The 19563-nt window shown below is 44.6% G+C and overlaps 1 long non-coding RNA gene and 2 pseudogenes across 1 annotated transcript; 2 read left to right on the top strand and 1 right to left on the bottom strand.

The window, feature by feature from the left end:
- The first annotated feature begins 4744 nt into the window (after positions 1-4744).
- Positions 4745-19563, top strand: part of LOC136460656 (uncharacterized) — a 35100-nt pseudogene continuing 20281 nt past the window's right edge.
- LOC136458344 (uncharacterized) lies at positions 6589-7582 on the top strand. Its single transcript, XR_010759977.1, has 3 exons — positions 6589-6822; positions 6945-7219; positions 7344-7582. It is a non-coding gene; the product is annotated as an uncharacterized lncRNA (long non-coding RNA).
- Positions 9547-11214, bottom strand: LOC136457280 (uncharacterized; annotated as a pseudogene).

Genomic DNA, 19563 nt, shown 5'->3' with positions numbered 1-19563 from the left:
TGCTCCTGCTCCTGCTCCTCCTCCTCCTCCTCCGCCTCGGTCCCCCGGCGTGCCTCCTGGAGCTCCTCGGCAAAGGGGCCGAGGAGCCGGATCTGCCGCGACAGTGCCAACAGCAGAGCAGCTGGCGCCTAACTCCCAACCATCGGATCCAACCGCCTCCACAGCAATGGCCACCCTCTCCGTCGTGCTCGTAGCACCGCCCTCCCTGTCGTGCTCGCACCGCTGCCCCCTCGCGTAAGTGCTCGACCAACGCTTTCTCAGCTGCAAAATCCGTTGCCGCGAGCCTTGATGCGCGGACGGGGTCTTGGGTAGAAGGCCTGGTGGGCAGGAGGCCACCGGCGTGGAACCAAGCGGTGCAAGCAATCCACCCCGACCTCATCACGTCCCGCATCTACGTACCTCAGCAGAGGCGGAGCCCTAGGGTGCTGCAACCACCACAACACCAGATCCCCACGTCGCCACACCCAGCACCCTCACTTCGAGGTATGGCTTCTCCTTCCTCCCAAAGTCAGAATGCACTGCCATTACGTAGTTTAATTTGTTCACTGCTAGTTTTTGTGTTGGTTAATGATGCTAGTCTAGAATCCGAAAGTTTTATTTAATTCATTTGTGATAGTAAGTAGCTGCTATTTCTACTTATTCTGATAGTTAGTACCCTGCAATCCCGATCCTGCTTGTTCGCAATTCGTTGTTTTTATCTATTTCTCGTGTTGCCAGTGCTTGTTTTATATGTTTCTCATGCTGCTAGTGCTCGCTGGTAATTCATTTATAATGGCCTCTTGGTACTGCTAGTCCTTGTATATTTAGAGTGTCCAACGTTCTAGTGTGTGCAACTAATTGTGATCTATGCCCATCTAGAGAAGCAGATCGCGTGGGAGGCGGCGGGGGTAGGGGAAGCAGATTGCTGTCGATGTCGGGTGTCCACGGCAACGGGTGTCGTCAGACCGAGAAGCAGAACGCGAGGGAGGTGGCGAGGGAAGAAGAAGCAGATTGTCTGTCGATGTCGGGTCGCCACGGTGATGGCACCCGATAGGCTGTCGGCTGGCTTGGAGTAGCAGATCGCTGCTGATGTCGAGTGGTGGTTAGTGAGTGTCTAAGAATTTCCAATGATTTCCACTTACTAACAGGTCGATGCACTATTATTAATTTATTATGCATGCATGATTCCATGAATTTTACTTTATGCACTTCTAATTTTGGGGGAAAAAAGGATCTTTCTTACTGCACTTCTAGGATTTAGCGATCACCCAGGTGAGCTATATGATGAGCTCGTGGGTGTTTTCTCTCTGGGAGAATTTAGCGGGGAATTTCTTATATGTTGTTTGAGCTATATACTATCAATCTATCTCAAATGCTCGCATTGTTCCAGAATTTTATTCAACACAAGTGTTTGGGTGCTCAATGCAGAATTTTTTTTATTCCTAGTTAATATGCATAATTTCTTAGATGTTTCATAAATGAATTTAGAGTGCCTAAGGGAATATTTATTTGTACTTATGCAACTAATTCCAAGAGGATCCATACATGCAGAAAGATTATAAATGAATGTTTGAGTGTCACCAATGTAGATCTCAGTGGAACCATGACCTTGAAAATGGTTCAACTAACAATTCTAGACCTCCCTTTGGAGCATGTTCATCTATGGTTAAGCTTCCATTTTCGTGCATCCATTTGTTACTGTGATCTGAACCTAAAAGATACTATGAAATGAGCATTATATGTACCATATGCTAATCCTGGCAATGATTTTCTATTTTTTCATAGGCTTGCATCTATACATGAGACATCAATATTGAAAACTGCTACCTCTGGTTTCACCCTACTAATTTCCTGTAGATGTATTTCCTTATGGCATTTATGGAGACTTGATCTCCTGCAGCCAACCACTCCTCACTGGAAGTAACAGGTACATCCTCCGCTTTGTGTTTGGTTCCTGTTTGAATTGGCGTAGTGTTGCATCTTGTTCCTAATTTGGTGGCCTTTTTTTTAAGATAGGAGATCAAGTGGCAAATCCTGGTTGTTGATTTATGACTTCTGTTTACTTTGATCATTTTCTCTATTTATGCTCCTTTGTCAGATGTTTTGCTATGTCCTTAATAATAGATTGTTTCTTCATCGCACCACTAACATGTGCTTTTGCAGCAGCTTTAATTGTTGTTTTGGTCATCATCCCGACACTTCAACAGGAGTACGGTACTTAGGCTTTGGAATATATGTCATTAAGGTCTAAAGGAATTACGGAACAATATGATTGTTTTTCTGAAACAAAACCCAACAACATCATATAATTTAGGGACAAAAATTGCAACTATATTATTAGTTCATATAAAGGTTAAATCGTGCATTAGAACTGCAATCACTACAGACTATATTGACAGGATTAGGGCAATTTGTTGAGCAGCACTTACCCGTGACTTGTCCTCCCTTGTGTACAGTCTGACCGAGAAGCAGATCACGAGGGCAGGAGAAGCAGATTGTCATCGATGTCGAGTGGCCACAGCGACGGTACCAAACAAGCGTCTGGAATCAGATCGCTAGGGAGGCGGCGAGGGAAGGAGAAACATATTACCGTCGATGTCAGGTGGCCGCGGTGATGGACATGCGTTGGCGGCTTGGAGTAGCATATCGCTGCAGTCGTCAAGTGGCCACGCGGCGATCTGTTGATGTCAAGTGGCCATGGGTTGCCAGAGGATTGGAGTAGTAGATCGCGGGTGATGTCGCGGTGCCACGGCGACGGCACCAGACTTTGCGTCGGTGGCTTGGAGGAGATCGCGTCGATGTCCACGGGTCGTCGGAGGATTGGAGTAGCAGATCGCGGGTGTACGTCCGTGGTGCCTACGTCGACGGCACCAGACTTTCGCATCGGTGGCTTGGACGAGGATTGCGTCGACGTCGATTGGTCACGGCGACGACAGTTTTATTTTCATCGTGTGGATTAAGCTGGGGTCGCGGGGGCGCTAATAGCGATCGCGTGAGACCGGCGCCTTGATCATTTTTTTTTTTTGCGAGACGTGTTTTTTCTCGTAAAAGTTCTGGGCGCCGGTTTATTTTTTGGAAGGCATTGCAGGGGGTGTGCTTCCACGATTGTTTGTTTCCTTTTTTTTCTGGCGAGACGTGGTTTTGCCGGGCAACTCGGATCGCAGGCACGTGGTGGTTAGCCGGGGTGAACGAAAACGCTGGCTGCTTTTAAGTTGTAGATAGAAGAGAAGAGATAGAGAAGATTTCAAAAATATTGTTGCATCGTAAAATGCCTACGTGGCAGCCTATTAGATGAATGAAACTCTAGACTGACCTTAAGACAGCATCGCGGCACCAATACAAGTACTAGTACTGCTACAATACAAGTACTAGTACTGTAACCAACATTAATTATAATGCACCTTTAAGCTACAATTGAAAGGATTCCTCTAAGAAGACCTACAATTTTGAAAGAAATCAACACATGCAAGGGCAAAAGGAAAATTCGTACGGTTTGAAGGAAACAAATAAGAAATTCAGCAAACTATTGAGACCACTGAATCAACAAACCAACTAACTAAATAGGAGAGGAGAGCAGAGACATACTAAGCAACCAGAAGCACTCGGCCAAGGTTGCTGGCTATCGTTGAACTGATTATCGATCAATCAGCTGTGGTTGACCCTCCTTGTAGTTCTTCTTCTTCCTGATCTCACCATTGGCCCCCGTGTGTTGGAAGAAGATATCCTGGTTGGCGGCATTGAGCTTGATGAGGCCAACCCGGGGTGGGGCTGTCGATGAGCACATCGTTGGAGCTGAGGATGTTCTTGTAATACTGGTTGTCAAACTTGAAGTGCATGTTGGGGTCAAGGAAAAAGAGGTTCCGGTTACCCCCGAGCGCGGGTAGCGTGGGCGTAGCGCTGCCACGTAGGATGCATCCAGGGTGAAGTCTGAGAGGTTGTTGCCTGTCTGGTTGTACAGGTGTCGCCAATGGTGTGGCTAACTACGAGAGTAACTCTTACTCTCAGTAGAGTGTTTGTCATGTACTCCTGTAATTACAGCACAACCATAATGATATACAACTTTGTATTTTTGGTCACCTTCCTGCCTTCTTTATGAAAAACAGATCCAAAGGCCCGATCGCGAAAAAAAGTGCTACTACTACTAATTACTGTATAGTTGGTCGTTTTGGATCATGAATAATATGCTAATGCTTCTGCCAACCGGCAAAAACTTTGCAATAATTTAGTCTTACACTCCGTATATTTGCACGACCTAAATCTAGTAGGTCTCACAGTTGTGTGCAATAATTCATATATGATGAGACTATTTGTCTTCTTCCTAGCTCCTACACAAGTTAGGGCCTCAAATGTTTATTGGTCATCATGATCAGAGAGATTGACAGTCACTACCTACGTTTGCTATCATGTCTCTGAAGCTTGCTTGTACAACTGTCGAGACTGCGGTCAAGTGTGAATTGTGTGTCCATTTTAATTTCATCCTTTTACTTTCTTGCATGCGGCATAGAAAAAACTTTCTACGACGACATACTAATATAGCAAACTACAATTCAATTTTTATTGTTCATTCGTCAAGAAGGGAGATGAGTGGATGCATGTCATGGCCATTCCGCACTATGCACGACCACTCTCGCTTGCTTTGGGCGATGTTCTCGTCCACAGCCATTCCATCCGCTCATCTTTGTCAATGAGAACCAAATATAGGAGGAAGTCCCATACTGTATAAATGGATGCGCTCGATCGATCATGTTTAACAGGGATCAAATCCTGGAGTCAGTAGAGTGCTGAGGCAAGTTAGAAAGATCATCAATGGCGAAGTTTTCTAATAGTGTTGTAGTTCTCCTAATGTTGCTCATCGCAGCATGGAGGACGACGCCGGTGCTGTCCCATTTTTTTCAGCCTAGCAAGCCAGCAGCAGGGTCGGATTTCGACTACGGACGCCGGTATGTACCGTGAAATATTCTTATATCAATTCCCATTGCCATGCATGTAGATTGCTCATGTCTTGAGTGCTATTGGTCTATGCTTCAGATATGAAGTAACTAATATTTTGTTTTTCTGTCTCGGGGCTTAATTAGGATGAAGAATGAGGACAACGCAAGCACGCCAGATGCAGAATTTAGCAAGGCAGCTGGTGAGGCTGCAGTTCTGCTCAAGGCCAAGGAAGAACTGTCAAAGCGCATGGTGAAACACATAGAGACCATCGTCACAAGCTCCGAAATCGTGTTCCACATGAAATTGGTGTTGTTGATTCAATCGGCGGAGTTTATGAGAGCCATGGCCGGAGAGGTCGCGGAGCAGATGGCCGTAGTTGGCCAGCAAAACGCTAGTGTTGCTTCCGCTGGCATCGTGCTTGCGCTCAGGCTTCAACAGGAGATCCTTAAGAAGACCACAGAACGTTGCAAGGCTGTCTCCCTCGATGCTGCAATGCCAGAAAAAGGAGAAGTATGACATCGTGAAGGGTGTGGCGCGTGACCTTTCTAAAGTTGCAGGAGTGGCTGAGGATGCAGTTGGTAATAATAATAATGCATGCTTAATTACTAGTGCATTTTGTCAATTGTCACGCAAGGTTATTTATTTAGATATATCATCCATCCTAGTAATAGCAAATGCGTCACTACGGGAGAGGCAAAATTCCCCGAGTGTCGCAGGCTTCCCCGAGTGTCAAAAATCGGACACTTAGCAAAGCCAATCTTCCCCGAGTGTTGCACTCGGGGAAGAATAACACTCGGGGAAGAGAGGCTTTGCCGAGTGCCGCAGAGTGCCTAGCACTCGATAAAGAGTGGCACTCGGCAAAGGCCCTCTTCCCCGAGTGCAACACTCGGAGAAGAGCGGCACTCGGCAAAGAAAAATGTTACTTGACGGCCCAGCTCGTCCACGCCGTTAAAACTAAAAAAATTACTTTGCCGGGTGTCGCACCCTGGCACTCGGCAAAGAGGCTGGCTTCCCCGAGTGCCCTGTCATGGCACTCGGCAAAGGGCCTCTTTGCCGAGTGCCAGGAAAGGCACTCGGGGAAGAATTGTTTTTTTGTTTTTTTTGCCCCATTTTTTTGTGAGACCTTCTCACATTATTTAAAACTCCTTGTTCAAATTTGGGATAATTTTGACTTTTTTTGGTATATTTCGTTAATTTTTTTTGTTTCGTTGAATTTTTTTGCATACTTCAAATTTGAACTGCAGGTGCATGAAATAATGGAATTTGGTGATTCAAAAAATGATATTCATGATATTTGGTGTATGTTGAGGCCATATTCAGGAACTCACATGAAATGTCAAGCATCTTGTTGACGTAACATGACGAGGTACTTGCAGGAAAAGTGTATTTAAATCATATAAAATCTGAAAATCATGAAACTTGTCGGGGCGTCATGTTATCGCATGTAGATGCTATGATAAAAAATTGATAAGGTTTCAAGCAAGTTATGACGTCGGATGCCTAAAACCCAGACATCTACCTGGCCTTTTCTTGCTTTTGATAATAACCTGACCGGCCATATCTATATTATTTGGCCCTTTCAGAAACTGAAGCTCAACTCAAAAAAAAAACTCACTCTGTTTCCCTCTCATTGATCTTGAAAGTGGCAAGAAATGGATGGTGATGATGTGGCTGGCTTTTATTAGTGGAGGTTAATTGCAAACATATATTCCTGACCTCGATCTGAGACTTCTAATTAACCCAGTACAGTACGCAGCGGGATCTGTTCTTTTCATCTTTGGTATTAATATGTTTCTTGATTCGAATGGGCAGGGCCTACCTAAACCTTGGATCTGGTGGTATTAATATTAACTCCTTGAACGATTCTTGACATTGGAGCATGTACAGATCAGCGAGCACTAGAGTATAAAGGTACTTCCATTGGCACACTGCTACCACATGCCATGCATGTTGTGCATGCTCTCTATTAATTTGTCAAGTTAGCACGACATATAGCTTGTATAGATAGTGAATCGATCGATGTTTACTTACAGGTGTCCGAACTCCTGAGCTGACCCGGCCCGGTTGATGAATGGCAGGTGATTCAGCTAATTAATTCATTGTGATATGTGAAGAAAATAAAGCCAAATCAACTCTTCCACTGAGGGTGGAGCTGAGGCCACCGACTGGACAAATCTGGTCCGCTTCAGCTCAGCTCTGCTCTCGATCCCGGAGCTTCCTTTCTTGGCATACGGTCCGTCCACCGACAACAACCAAATAGGCGTCGGTCCTGCCTGGGGCGTGTGCTCAGCTCAGCTCGATAGATAAGGTAGCAGCGACCAAATTTGCTAATAATAGCATTGTAATTAATTTTTAGGATTATGTGACCATGATCAAATTACAACTGCGTGATGGAATCCGTGTACTTAATTCTATCTCGGTCTATGCAACAGGGTGTGTGCTCGTGCCTAATTACTCGATCTAGCTTCTATTTGTACTCACAAGTCTGGTTTTCCAAGTCTTCTATGTGCGTGACACTAGAAACAAGAGACGACGAGTGGTTCTCCCTGGGAAGAAGCGGGTTGTCGAAGTTGAAAATCAAGTGGAGGAGGAAGAGTTCAATTATCAATCTAATGAAATCCCTCCTTTCGATACTTCCATCCTCCCTAAGATTTCGGCGAGCGAACTAACACCATACCTAAGAGATGCATGGTCATAAGGAGGATGGCCCCAAGGCAAAAAGACGTCGAAAACGACAAGTACACATAAAATAATGCTAATGTGAGTTTTGAATATGCCCTGTGATTTTTTTAGAACAAGGTGATTTAGCAAACTGCTTAACTTGTTGTTTATTTGTGCAGGTGAGCTCCTCAATTGCTTAATTTGCTGGTGCTGAAATTCGAGCAAATGGAATCTGATATATATGATATATATACTTGGTAGAGATAGGAGCTAGCATGTGGATGTATATGTTTAACTCTTGCAGTTGGTTGCTTTCTGGTGTAAAATTCTAGAACTGAGTAATTAATAACTATATATATGGAATAAATTATTGGTGTTGGAGTTGGCATAAACATACTGTATGTTCATTAGCTATATATTCTGTAACTGAGTAAATATACTCGCAGAGATAATGCCACGAACTCTATTAAAATGTCGTTGAACTAGTTCGGTCGTTACCACGCAACAGTGTTTTTCATCATAAATAAACACAGAGAGGATAAAATTAAGCAGGAGCAGCTAGCTAGCAACAGAGGCTCTGTGGCAGCACGACAATGGTAAAGGAGGCCGTAGCATGACGCTTGTCAAGTGAGAAGTCCGGGAAGAAGGGCATTGCCAAAATGAATATAAGACAGTGAACCAGAAAGACTACCGCACTGGAATTTTATGCTTGGGAGGGATAAAATTCCAGTTAATTTGTGGTCTTCAACAGAGAGGGGTTCTCTGGAAATTTAAGTAGGCTCAGCAAGAAATTTCAAAGAAGTAGGCTTTTGAAAATTCTTGTTAAATTTCTTGCTTGGGAGGGATACAATTCCACTTAATTTGCGGTCTTCAATAGAGAGGGGTGCTCTGGAAATTTAAGGCGGCTAAGCAAGAAATTTCAAAGGAGTAGGCTTTCGAAAATTCTTGTTGAAGGAAAATGAATTTTCGGCTGAGAAGAATTTTTAAGCTAGCTTGGACCAGAAAATATAAGTCAAGGATGATTTTAGGAAGGTGTCTAGAGAAAATAGAATTGATCTTTTGAGCACTTAGGACACCTGCAAGTGATATAATTTCGATCCCGACCTCTTTACAGTACAGCATTCTATCACTGATCAAGAGAAGTTAAAATAAAATGAAATTATCTCAAGTTGAAGCATGACTTACTAGCTTTGAAGTAATAATTGAGGGTTCCCATTTCTCATTTAGACTTTTCACATCGATGATTAAATGAAAATCTCACGAAACATCCTTAGCTCTTTATTGCTTTGTCATTATATTCACCAAAACTCACAAATAGGATTTGTTGCACTTACAAACTCCCTCTTTTTGGTGATTGATAACAACACATATAAAGCTCACAATTTGGCACTTTGGATATGACAAGCTCCCCCTAAATATATGCATATATGTTTTGAATCTACAATTTGGCATAAAAGGCCACATATATATGCACAATTTTAGTGAAAGTGCTAGGAAACAAATCATATACATCCATGCTTTCCTAGGTGTGCAAAGGTGTCACAAAAATAATCGTGATGCATATGACATGAATATCACACAACAAATAAATGAAGGCATACACCATCACAAGTGATATGATATTAGATAAGCAAACTAACATTAACATGTCCTTGCAACCATTAAGTACCAACTAAAAATCACACATAGTTCATCACAATATATAGTCATACAAGCCCAAAATATAGATAGAAGTCAACAAGAGATATAGATCATGATACAAGCCAAGGTCCATACATAAATAGCATATAGATAAATGAGGCAAACATATATTTTCTCCCCCTCTGGCGTCAAGCACCAAAAAGAAAGATGTCATTGAAGAACACGTGCGCCTCACTCATCGTGGTTGACACCGTCATCCTCCTGGGTCTCAGCGGGCTGCTGTCCACCGGAAGTAGAAGGGTTGACACCGTCATCCACCTGGGTCTCACCGGGCTACTGTCCACCGGAAATAGAAGGGTTGACACTGTCATCCTCCTGGGTCTCACCGGGCTGCTGTCCATCGGAAGTAGAAGGATAGGAGGCAGAGTAGAGAACGTCGAAGGCAGGGCCGAAGAAGTGACCAGCTATACCATAGGTGGCGGAAGCCCATCCAGAGGATGAGCTGCCACCAACACCCTGCTGAACATGGGACGAGGCCTGTGGCTGCTCGTCGGTGTCAAACTGTGTCTGCTGTGGCTGCACAAAAGACTGCTGAAACAACAGATTCCACCATTCAGGCTGCTGAGGTGCTGGAGGTAGAGGACAAACTGGGGACAAAGTCACACCTATGTGCTCGACAATCATCTTGCGCTGGACCTCGGCGTGGTGAAGCTCCTCCTAGACAAACCTGTGGTGCTCTGTTGGCCTCATAGATGGCCATGGACATCCGAAACACAGAGCGCATACCCTGTAAGAGAAGACCTTGGACGTCTTTAGGATAAGCTGCAGCTATGGCAAGGAGGAAGGCAAAGGCACAGACTGAGGCTGAGGTTGACTGGGCTTGCGGCCTCTCCTCTTTGCTGTCTCACTAATTCTCACAGGTCGGTAAGGCTCATGGCTCACTTCTTTGATGAACTCCTTCTGAGTGACTACCTCAATCATCTTCATGATATAGGGAGCATGAGCACATGACTTCTTAGGATCCCAAGATGTCAACTAAATCTGCCTATAAATGAAGCCAAAAGCACTGAAATCCTCCTCATTACCCTCTTGAAAAGCTTTCAAGATGGGACCCATAGAAGATAAAATCACTGAAGCACCACCAATCTTGGGAACCAAAGTTTGGACCAACCAATTAAAATAGCGATAAACCTTTCTCATGTTGTTGACGGTGTAGAAGTCATCGGTAGTAGCATCCTCATTGTAAGCAAAAGAGAGATCAATGTCACGGTGAGGGTTGCAATTAAGCCGATGTTTGTCTATGTCATCAAACTCAAATCCAAGAATTTTGCCAAAGCGAGCATAAGAGACATAATAGGGTTGACCTTCAATGGAGAAATGCATATAACCATAATGATCAGCTATGGCCTTCTCATACCAAACAGTAGCAAAGAACTATGCAATGACCTCATTGCTCCACGGATACTGCATGGTCATGAGATTCTTGAAATTACGCCTTTCCAACATTTCAAGAGCTCTAGTCATCTCAGGATCACCCAATTTGACACAATGATCCCAATCAATGTACTTCTGTAAAACCACTGGCTGGCTCTTGGAAAGGATCACTGAATCATAGTAGTCCAGCTGAAAGATAGTCCCAAAGCGAGGATCACGAAAATCAGCATCTCGAGATTCAGATGGACATTCAAACCTTTTGCCAAAGACCTCTCCTTGGTTGCTAAAATAGTCCTTAGGGCGAGGCGGATGAACGTCATCCATAAAACGCTGATCGCCCGGATGGGTGAACAATTGCTCAGTCATAGGAACCAACTCGACATCCACATTGGGCAAGTACAAGTCATCCGCTGCTTTGTGGAAGGAGTTCTTGCCACGTCCTGCTGACACCTTGCACTTGTTGCGTGGAGGCTTAGCAGTGGGCTTCTTCGCTCTCTTGGGGAGAGGCAGAGAAGCATCTCCATTACCCGACTCATCTTCAGGGTGAACCACCTTCTTGCGACCCATCCTGCAATAGATAAAGCAAGAACAAGTATGAGATATGGCGCAAGATAAAGCTATTAATGGAGGACATGGACCAGTGGCGGAGGAAGGAAAAAAATTTAGGTGTGGCGAAATTGATAACATTGATATCAAAGATTATTTCTCAGTATATTGGTTTATACACATATCAGAAATCATGATCGTCATCTACTATATAAGTAAAAATATTTTGAATAATTAGAAAGATACAAGTAAAGTCAATATACTAATCAAGCATCCCAATTAATGAAATATTGTGCAAATCCGAGTAATTGAACTCTGAATTCTGAAACTCACCAAGACACTAATGCTAAACTTTCAGATGCATGTTCCTGATTAATATCTGTCGTTCCTAATAATTTTCCTTCTTTTATTTGTATGCAAAAAGAAGGGCTCCCTATGTGTGGGATGTGAGATACTACCGAGTCAATCGAATGGACTATGACCAGTCCTGGGTTCATTCAAGGAGTTAGCAGTTTACTTAGGAGCCCAAATATTACTGATCTGCTAGGACATAAAGTCAAAATTAAAGCAAATAAATCCTCCAAAGCTAGACCTCGTCAGGCACCAAAACCAAATGCTGGCAAGTAATCATTTATATCTTCATTTTGACTTGAGGATTTTTGGATAACACCAATTACCTCATGAAATTTTGTATTGCACCCGTTGCAACACACGAGTATTAATCTAGTACACAGAAAAAGCAGGAAAATAGTGCCAGTCAGTTACAATCGGTGCTCACAGATTCTTTGATTCCAAACCAAATCACATAGGAATGCACTATAGATCAGCCAAGCCAGCAAGACATCGATCATATACATACAGATCAGACAATACTGACATGGAATCAGTGGCGGACCCAGAAATTTAGAGCAGAGTATGCCCATGGCAAGAAAATATTTGGATGAACAATACAAAACATTCAGATGAGCTTAGATAAAAGATACATATAGTTCAAACTAAATTTGTTCCATAACAAATTGAGATTACAAAATATCAGAAGAAAATTATAATTAAATTTTAACTCTTCGATCCCTCATTGCTTGATAGCAACCGATGATGTCATGATCTTTGACTTGCAAAATTACAAAGGGAGGGATTTGATTTCTAATCACCTATGCTCTGAGTTGAAGCAAAGAACTCCAATCGGCCAATCGGGTGGGGCACTGGGGCGGCATGGCTGCGCGGGGAATGGGGCGCAGCTTGGCCTGGCCGCGACGCCACATGGGGTACGCCGACGATGCGAGTGTCCACGTGGGCGGTAGGGGAGGCGTGGGCGGGGTGGCGAGCGGCCTAGCGCCGCGCGTGGGTGGCGGATGAGGGAAGCCCCGGCGGCGCACGGCGAACCCTAGCGGCGCGCAGGTGGGCGGGAGGGAGCGAGCGAGCGAGCGAAAAGAAACCCCCCGCGTGGAGGAAATTATAACGGTCGTTTCGGGGCCTCGTCCAAGGCCAACGCTCATCTACTCATCCGGCCACACTCACACCCACACTCTCACGCTCCCAGCCACCTTGCCCACGTCGCCGCCGCCGCCGGTCCCTGCCCCCCCCCGCCTTAGCCCCTCCTGGCCTTCGCCCTGGCCGAGCCTGGCCCGCCCCGCCGAACGCCGCCGTCGTCCCTGCGCCACCCAAGCCCGGCCCCACCCCTCCTAGTCGGGCCCCACACCGCCGGCCTCCGACGCGCCGCCCTCCCGGTCAAGCCCCGCGCCGCCCCGCCTCGCCCGGCTGTGGGGCACCGCCGTCGCCCCCCGGCCACGCTCGCTGGTGGCCCACTATCCCCGCCCCTCGGCCATGCTCCCCAACGGCCCACCCCCGCCGCCACCCGGCCACGCTCCCCGGTCGACCCCGCGGGCACCGGCCCGGCTCTATAGAGCGGAGGAGGAGGAAGACAGAAGAGAGGATAAGGGCAGAAGAAGAGGAGCAGGGAGAAGGGAGGACGAGGGGAGAAGAGGAGGAGGAGAAGGAGAGGAGAAGGAAAAGAGAGGAGGGGAGAAGAGGAAGGGAGAAGAGGAGGGGAGAAGGATAGGCCGACGACCATGACGCCCCCACGCCCGCGCGTCACGCCCCGCGATCGTCCACGCCGTTTTCCCCACGTCTAGCCAGAGACGAAGGTGATCCTGACTCCGCATCGCCCAACTCTACCGTCACCCAAGGTAAAGCCCCCCTCCCTCCCCGGTTGTCGGCTGTCGTGCCGTGTATGTCGTTGCTGGCCTTCGTGCCGCAAATGTTGATGTGTGGGCCATTGTGCCGAAAATGTGGCTGTCGGACTTCGTGCCGGCGTTTTTCTTGCAGGTTTGGGAACCCTCCCAGTACAGGGGAGGTGCTGCTAAAATTTTCAACTTATATAATGTTGTGTTTCTTAATTGACAATTTTTTGTTCCTTATTTTGCAGGAGGAGAGAGTGATGGCGTTTTTCTGTCGGATGGACACCATCACAATCTTCCACGATAGTGAGATCTCCATGGATGCAAAAGAATGGTTTGGCTACACAGTACTTCTCAAGGTCCCAACAATAGCAAACCAGGACCAGATTAATCGCATCCTGATACACCATGCAATTGTCAACATCTGTGGGGTTAATGCTGCTTTGGAGAATATTCTATGATATGATCCAGATTACTTGGTGTGGGGCAGTTCAATAGAGCAAGCCACTGAAATCTTGAGAACAGCAGAAATTGACATTGGGGCGCAAAGATTGTCACGTATCCATGGACTCCCCAGCATGGTTGTGCAATACTACCCTTCGATGGCCTGCCACCCCCATCCCGACTGCCACCACATTTGCTCGTCGCTAAAGCCTTAAGTATGGTCTTCACGAACAAGGTTGTTGTGTTGTATCCAAAATTGAATAAGGAGGATCTCACTACAACCTTCAAGACATATGCATCCTGAGAAGATATACCTTCTACATGGAATGTAGCCATCTGCAGAGGAACTGTGCTCTACATGTGGCCAATTTGGATGGACGTAGAAGGATATGCACTGGGTCCCAACTCGGCAATCTAGGCACAACAGAACGGTAACTACAGTTACAACAGAACCTTTGCAGCTATGATCAACACGCCTTTCCGATACACACTATTCCCAAAGGACGGTGCAGGGACTTCTGAGCAAGCAGGTGGAGGTGGACAGCAACTGGCTCTTCTGCAGTTAGGTATGGTACAACCATCTTATACATCGCCCCTAACCACATACTTGAGATGTATCATAATCCAATTATTAAACTACCTCATGTGGATTGTCATGCAGGTTACACAGTTCAATCACCCGACTCTTTATCAGGAGATTCAAGTTTCGCCCTAACACCAGACTCACCACTGTACGAGGAAGATGATCCATTTGCCTCACCAGCACCTTTGTCCACACCAACAAGTTGGGACCAAATAACCGAAGTACTTGAGTCACCAGAAGGGTACATTTAGTTCAGCTTCAATCCTTGTGTATAACACTGTCCAATTAAAACGACCGCAATTTGGACCTGAAGCATGATTTGGATGTAATGAAGGCAAAACTTGATAGTGCTGTTATTGATCTTTGGCAATTGAAGGTGCAAGTAGAGATTTTGAAGAAGGACTATGTTATTATTGCAGCAGTGTGTGTAGGTGTAGCTATTGGTTGTCTTATGAGCAAAATTTGGAAGTAGTGAATGGTGTCAAATGTCATCTTACAGGAAGCAGTCTGTTGCTTACCTGATGCATGACAATCGCTAATTTCTGGAAGTAGTCTGATGTCAAATGTAGAGCTTTTGTTGGTCCTAGCTGATGTATGACTAGATCATTGTGTTGGGTTTGTGAACCATCTATTTATGTTGTGAATTATGAGTGCTCGTCTAAATCTGTTGTGAACTATTTATGTTTGTAAACATATATTATTCTTTGGCTGTTTCTTTTTTGTGATTTGAACATATATTGTGAACTATTGTCTTTTGAGTTGATATCCTGTGAACTAGTCTTATGACTTATGTGTTTGTGCTTTAATTAATTAGGCCCTACAAAATATAAGTACACAGACTATATATTAGAAGCATACAACCAAATTAATTTATAAACATACAGTAACTGTAAGTTTGACAAATCATCATAAGCATACAGAAAAATTCATAAGTACACAGAATTAACCTCATCTTTTGCTTGTTGGTCATTACTGTCCAGGGCACTTGTTTTCTCACTTCTTCTCAGTACATTACCTGGAATTATTCATCTCCCGAGCCGGAAATTCTAGTTAATTATTGATCATGTATAGAGGACACTTCTCTAGACTTATTGTCCTCCGGAGCTGGAATTTCTCGTTAAATATCGGTGTACGTACAGACGACCTTTCCCTAGAATTTTTCTCCACCCCAACTGAAATTTTTAGTTCAGCTCAGATCGATCTGGCCGTGCCCAAATTCCCTTACCTATGGGGCCCACGATTCTCTTACCCGCCCCCAGTACGCGTTGTAGCTTCGCCCTGCTGACCGCGCGTCGGTCTCCAACCCCTAGCCAGCGACAGCTAGCAACGGTCGCCAGGCCGGCCCTGACGCGCGGCCGTGGCCGTCTCCACCCTGCCGCATGCTGCGTTCATGCGGCCGGCTATCGCTCCGGCTGCTTGCCAGCGCCCGCTCGGTCTGCGCACCGCAGCCCATCCCATCAGCAGCTAGCGCCTGTGCGGCTGACGCCCGCTGCGTCTGCGCGCCCGGTGGCCCCCGACATGACCACGTGCTTTCCCTCAAGGTCATGATGGGAGTCCTGCTAGCTGGTCCTCACTCCCGTGCACATGCGCGTGGTCCCTGCTTCCCTGACCGAGGTGCTTTTCAAAGGTGATTTCTTTATCCTCCAGATCTGGCTTGGTCCCCTAGTTTTTTAGTACTTGCTTTGTCCTGATCTAGTGCTGCTTTGCGACCCATAGTCTTATTCTTTGCCAAATCAATAAAGCTAGGGTCGCATACGTCGTTCTTGCTCTGTTCCTAGGAATAGTTCCTAGCCTGGCAGCTTGCTCGTTGCTGTCCTTGCAGCCCGCCAGCCATTGTTACCCGTAGCCACCTGCTCTGCTATCCATGTTCTCCATTAGCTTTATCTTGCGCCAATGTGCATGATTACAGATCAGTTATGCATGGAGTGGTGAAGGGAAAAACGCTTGGTGACTGCTGCATACAATTTAATAAGAGTGCATGTTATGGTGCTATGCCAGATAAAATAGCCACTTTCCGGAAGTAGCTCACGCCACACAAAATGGACATGCAATAGTTTCCACCCCTAGCATACAATTTGGGGTGTGTGCTGTGTGTTAGAGGAAGCAAGTTTAAGGTTATGATTAGGCTCAGTCCAAATAAACTTGTCCACATGCTTAGGTGTGTTTAGAGTTTGTTTCATGTTAGTTTTGACTAATTAATGATCAGTAGCTGGTAATAGTGGTTTATGATCTATGTAATTAGGTACCCATGCCAAATCTTCTTAATGGATCAAGTGAAGAATTGCACATTTGTGCTGAAATGGCTGCATGAGCAGTTTCTGTTGAGTGGTTCTTTCTGTGATGTAAATCATGTATCCTGTGAATGTGCAAAATCATGCTTCAAGCTTTATGTTTAGAATGCACATCACAATACTACAAGTAGCGGTTCAACATTCAAGTGAAAATAATAAAATAGTACAGCAGTGACTATTATATATATATAGTAGGAGTAGAGGCGTTCTATATTCCTATTGCTGCTTGTATCCCTATCACAACTGGGAGCAATTAATAATTAAAAGCTATATTTAGCTTTAGGAAACATCCTTTTCATGAGTTAGCTATTGGTGATAACTTTTAAGTAGCTATCTATTTTCAGTGCATTATTATATTATTATAAGCCGTAACAATTTAGTAGATAACAAAGTAGCTTTATTTCTTTGAGTGATTCTTTATATTTCCAGCTGGAATCATATGAAAGGGTGCTATATATATCTGCTCTACTAAAATACTATATGTTGTCTGCATATATATCTTGAGATTCCACTAATATTATTAAAATTATTATATGTTGGCACCTAATTAACTTGTACTACTTGCTCAACACTTCTAGACTGAATAATTAGGCATAGTTGTGATTCTTTTGGTCAATAGTATAATATTTTGACCCTTTTGAGCTTAGCTTGTGCTTATATTGTCGTTAGAAAGACTGCTTAGATTACAATTATCTTTTATATCAAACCTTAATTGTGTTATGAAAGGTTTCAGCCATGTGCTTGGATAAACTAACGGCAACTGAGGTGATATTTTTGTGTTTTGTCTTTATAACTTCTATGTAAATTCTTATACAGATAGTTGTAGTGTGCTTTCAATGGCATCACAATATATATTTTGACTGATCCATAGACAATTTGGCTTTGCTATTAGATTTAACCTATAATGAAGTGGCAATGGTTGAACTACTAAGCACTAACTGAAAGCATATAAATTTTTTTGTTTGTTTGTGTAGCATTTCTGCTTATAATATGGTTAGCATAGGAAAGATCTATCCTAGTTCTCGACAGAGGACACATCTGCTTCTGCTTCAATTTAATACTTTCAATATAGCCCATCTTTGCCACCTTACTGTGTGAAGTAAATCAAGTAAGAACTATTTGTTAGTTGAATTTATGCAATGTATGCCTTGTTAAAGTATTATCATGGCAGATGATTGATCTTAAATTAAAATCCATTTGCTTTTACTTAGTAGACAGATGTGTGACCTTAAATTTAAACTTAGCAGATAACATGTATTAGAATGGTTCAGGTAATAAGCCTGTCATTTCTAGTCATTTGGTTCCATGGTGATCTCTTATGTAGAGGCATCTACTTAGATTCAAATCCTGTGATATCTGAAATTCTTTATAGAGGTTGTGCGAAATCCTATAACCTAATGTTCCTTTGCTGCATTATATTATTGCAGTGTTTATGTTCACATCTTCAGGCTTTGAGCTGATATGTGGTGTCTTCAGTTAATCTAGCTGCACATCTAGTAGGAGACTGAGAGAGCCTTGCTGCACTCAGGTTTGTTAATTTTTTCATGAATCTACGTCTAGTCAAGGAATGGATGAAGTTCAATACTATATATGAACTGCTGCTAACTGCACACAAAGACTAGGTGATTTGCTGATGTTAGGAAACAATTTTAGGAAACAATTTTGCTGATGAAGTTTAGTACTATATATGAATCTATGTTTTACTGGATCGTCATCGATAGTTAATCCATGCCTATGTTTTCTGCAGGTTTTGGGAACCTCCTCGTGCAGGGGAGGTTCTGCCGAAATTTTCAATTAACACTAATGTATTATCTTTTTATGCAGGAGGACCCATCGGAGGGACCTAGGTGACCCGATCGTCTTCGTCGGTGTTGCGGGTCTGCCTGCACCACGTCGCATCGCCACTGCACCTACTCGCCTCTGCCCTACTAGCCTGACCTCACTAGCACCCTAGGTATAACCCCTCTATCCGTATCATGGTCTTAGGTTGCGTAACCCAGTTAGGGGTCTCCTGTCCGAAATAGATATGGTTGGAGGTATGCGGATCTTTGTATATCTATGACCGTATCTGTTTCAGATTGTCCACATTTTTAGATAGCCTGTGGATGCGTAGATGGGTTAGTTTCCATGTTCTACTTGGATCCAAGACGGAGTTTTGGCACCACCTCCCTGTTGTTCTTCAGATACACACTCTCTCTGCCAGGACGTGTATTGGGAGAGCAGCAGGGAGGTGCTGCCGAAATTCTATCTTGGATCGGAGTAGAGCATGGAAACTAACCTCATCTACGCATCCGCGGGTGGGATTAGGACCTATCCTCACCTATTAGACAGTAGGCACGCCGTGCAGATGCGACTGATGGTTATATTACTCCGTTATGTGTATATGCTAGAGGATGGATAACCGTGAGTGGATGTACACGGGACGCCCAAGTTAGGCTCAAATCACCCGTGAATGGATGGATAAGACTGAGAAATTCTTGGACCATGCATTTAAGGCAGCTAAGGAAGCGAGAGACACGTTTTGTCCCTGCAGCGAATGTGAAAACAAGAAAAGAAGAACAAGGGAAGTCATGATGAAGCATCTTTACAAGTATGGATTTATGCCAAACTATACCCGGTGGGTGCACCATGGTGAAGCCTACCGTCCTAGAGAGGAGGTCATGAGACGAGGCTTGGAGGCATTTGATGGTGATGGCGGGGTAGTAGGATGGTTAGGTGACTATGAGGATGCGATGTTCACTGAAAGACCTACGGAGGACGAGTAGGAGGATGAGGAGGAGGAGCCAGAGCCAAGCGCTAAGGTGTTCTTGGCCATGTTGGATTCGGCACAGAAGTTCCTACATGAGAAGACAGCGGTTTCTCAACTGGATGCCAT

Source organism: Miscanthus floridulus, chromosome 6 (genome assembly GCF_019320115.1).
Source record: "Miscanthus floridulus cultivar M001 chromosome 6, ASM1932011v1, whole genome shotgun sequence".
Classification (NCBI taxonomy): Eukaryota; Viridiplantae; Streptophyta; class Magnoliopsida; order Poales; family Poaceae; genus Miscanthus; species Miscanthus floridulus.
The sequence above is the reverse complement of the archived record's forward strand: the minus strand, read 5'-3'. Positions and strand labels throughout refer to the sequence as shown.